Here is a 3,390-nt window from a genome sequence, read left to right as displayed (position 1 = left end):
GCTCATTTGAATGCTGTGTGCAAATTTGAAAGTTTTAAGTTGTGTTCTATTTTAAGTCTAGGATATAGTAAATTTTAGTTTTTCACAATTCCTTCAATGTTTTGCTTGAAATCTCGGATTTACAGCATTTACTAAATTCATTACCAAATAAAAGACAAATTTTTGGGAGGACTGCAACCTACAACCTCTGTTTTGAATCAGAGAGTAGCATTCTGCCTACATACCCCCCAAATCCTATACATTTACATCTCTAGCACCTAGAATTTATTTTTAACATTTATACCCCCAAATCTTTCATAATATATAAAATATCCTACCATTCTAACTTCTAAATAATAAAATGCAGATTTTCATGGATAGGTAAAGTGTAGAGTATGTAATTGGAGTTTAGACTGTTAGATATGTGAATGCATAGAATGAAAAATGGTATGTATGTATATATTCCAGTTTCCTGTAATTACGGCCTCCTGTAGAAAAGATCTAGTTTTCTATATTTAGCCCTTATTTTTGCTACGGATGGCTGCATTTCCTCTCAATTTTTTAAATAAAATAGTAATATATACATATTCAAATTATAGCAGAATATAAAGTAGAAGGAACATACAAAATATTACAATCAACTTATTATACTTTGGAAGATGCCTACTTTAGAATATATGTACCTTTTTGCAATTCTCTTGTGATCATCTACCAGAAGACAGGATTTAAGATGATTGCAGGAACAAAAGAAAGTGAGAGCTATATCAATTCCAAAGAAACCATTCACTATGTTCTCCGCGTAAGAAAGTGAATTTGGTAAGAAAGCCAGTTCAAATGGGCATATCCAGGTTGAATAGATTACTAATATGATTAGAAACATCTTCCAGGCTCCTTTGAGAAGAAGACAACATAATAGTAGAATGAGCAATCTCTTCTTTATATTTTATTATACAGAAGTGGAGGTTTGATTTTCTTGCTTCCTCAACTTGGTATACTGATTTAAGCTTGCTCGCAAGGGTGGCATTATATCAGTAGAGAAGTTTATGGCAATCGTTACTTGCACAACTAGTAATTGAACTTTTGTGTTTTGTAATCACTTTGTGTTCATGTGGCACTAAATAACCATGAATAATCTTTTGTGTTTTGTAATTTAAGTCATAATACACCCTCATGGCCTCTATTGTTCTCACCTTCAGCATCCAGAGTGATCTTCTCCTCCATTATTTCCAAATGCCGCCATCACTACCCAATAAGTCATTTTGACTTGATGCCAAAGCAGTCATCAAAGTTGTCAATGGGCGACTATTGTCACTTCATTGTCACTAAAGGGATGAAAGAGTTAAATCAACAAAAGATTGGCTTAATAATCCATAATTGAACAAAATTAGCATTGTTCAATTCATTTCCTTAAGACGCATGCCAATCCTCAAATGAAAATTGCAAATAGCCCGAAAAATAGCCAACTTTACATGCTTCAAATGCATCATGGTGCTCCCTACATTAAGAATTAAGGAGGTCTAATTAGTATTCTGATGTGCTTGAAACTTGCATTGTTAGCTTATCTCAACTAAAATAATCAAAATCAATAAGGCACAAATAGACTGACATCTACGCCAATAAACTTCAATAATGCCAGGACCGCTCCTAGAAATTGTTATAAATAGGTGTGTAGATCACCTTTAGTTTTTTTTTTTGTCTTTTCACTCTCACTCCCTGTGCACTCTAGTACTAAAATGCTCAACACTTGGAAAACCTGAGCTCATTCACTTAAGACCTTAAATAAAGGAAAAAGATAGCTGATTAACAAAAGTCCACCCTTAAATTTGGCTAACCTGACTTCTTAACTAGCATAGTTCTTAACTTGAGCATCAAATGTTTTCTAAGAAAGTTTAAGTCCTTGGAGTTTAGTTACTGATTTTGATTACAAACATCCTTTAAATTCAAAAGATAAAAAATATCGCACATCCTCGAGTTGAAGGCATGAAGAATGCAGTACATTTTAAAGCACAAAAGTTTGTTAAGGGTTCACACAACAATATCATCATCATTTTTATATTAATTTTTACAAAAAATGAACCATTTACTTAATATTTCGAAGCTCCTAACTTCTATTATACCATAATTATAAAGCTTTTATAAATTAAAGAAATTAGGTAGAAGCTTTAACAATGACCAAACACAAGCACGCACATTGACATGCATACAACTAATATTGATTTCAGGTAATTCCTATTTTCATTAACATTACCTATCTTGCCATCCCTTCAAGCCAGCAATCCAAAATTCTTCTTGCTTGCAATTACTGTGTTGCCTACTTCTCATCAGTCTCCCAGAATAAATGGCCTCATCCTCACTTCCCACCCCATTATCCAAACCGACTCCATCTTCATTTCATAAGGCCCTTTTATCTCCAAGAGTCCTTCCCGTTATAACCGAACTTCGTACTTCATATATTGCCCGGAAACCTCACTGAATCACCAGATTAGGCAGAGCAGCTCCAGTTTCGGTATCTCTGTCTGGTCTTCTTGGGGAAATCTTCAAGGGAACAGACACAGGTGAAGCGACAAGGAAGCTGGCAGAAGCCGGAGATGATGAGGCTCTCGGATTCAGAGTAGCGGGGGAAGATGAGATGTTGAGAGAGGTCGAGCGTAGCCAGGCAATACTTACGGGAACGAATGCAGGGCGTGGGGTTGATCCTGAAAACGCGGAAAATTTCGCCGAGACACGCCGCCGCCGCCGCCCCAAACTATGCAAAACTGCGTCTGCATGCCGCGCATCGCCTTTCCCGCTAAATTGGGTTAAACTTAAATCAATCCTTAAATTAAACTGAGGTTGAGACTTAAGTCAAGCTTAAAGTATTCTAAGTATTTAGGTTAGATACCCTAGGTCATCTCTCTAACCAGATGATCTAAATTATAGATTCGCGACATTCAAGTTCTAAAATTAACCAAGCATGCAAGAATCTGACTGAGAACGATTTGAAGCGAGAATGCAACTTAGGCTTACAACCTCCAGTATCAAGTAACACTTAAAACAGCCCAAATGTTGATTCCAATGCTATCTTAATATTTTAATAAACATAATTAGATAATCAAGAGCTCGTTAGATTCAACTTGTCTAGATACAAATTTGTTACAACTACACAAAAATAAATGAATTGTTGATCCCTATTGTAAAATCTTCAAACATACTAGAGACTTAATGTAAGCCCATTTGGCCTCGAATCAAAACATTTTTGTATCATTAGTTAGTCTCGTCAATTTATTGACAATCCATGTTTCATGTCAATTGAATGGGATTACAGAATAAGGTTTTATGAGGTGAATAAATTAAAAAAAAAAATTTTTGAAAGATCAGGAGGCATAACTCCAAGAAATTTTTTTCTCACTCCCAACAGGTCCCAAAATTCCT

General features: G+C 35.2%; 1 protein-coding gene across 4 annotated transcripts in view; it reads left to right on the top strand.

Annotated features, from left to right (window-relative positions):
* Positions 1–3,390, top strand: part of LOC110030396 (eukaryotic translation initiation factor 2A) — a 121,835-nt gene that overhangs the window by 1,152 nt on the left and 117,293 nt on the right. The gene's annotated exons all lie outside the window — the stretch shown is intronic.

The sequence above is a fragment of the Phalaenopsis equestris genome, unplaced genomic scaffold (assembly GCF_001263595.1).
Source record: "Phalaenopsis equestris unplaced genomic scaffold, ASM126359v1 Scaffold000715, whole genome shotgun sequence".
NCBI classification, from domain to species: domain Eukaryota; kingdom Viridiplantae; phylum Streptophyta; class Magnoliopsida; order Asparagales; family Orchidaceae; genus Phalaenopsis; species Phalaenopsis equestris.
The sequence above is the reverse complement of the archived record's forward strand: the minus strand, read 5'-3'. Positions and strand labels throughout refer to the sequence as shown.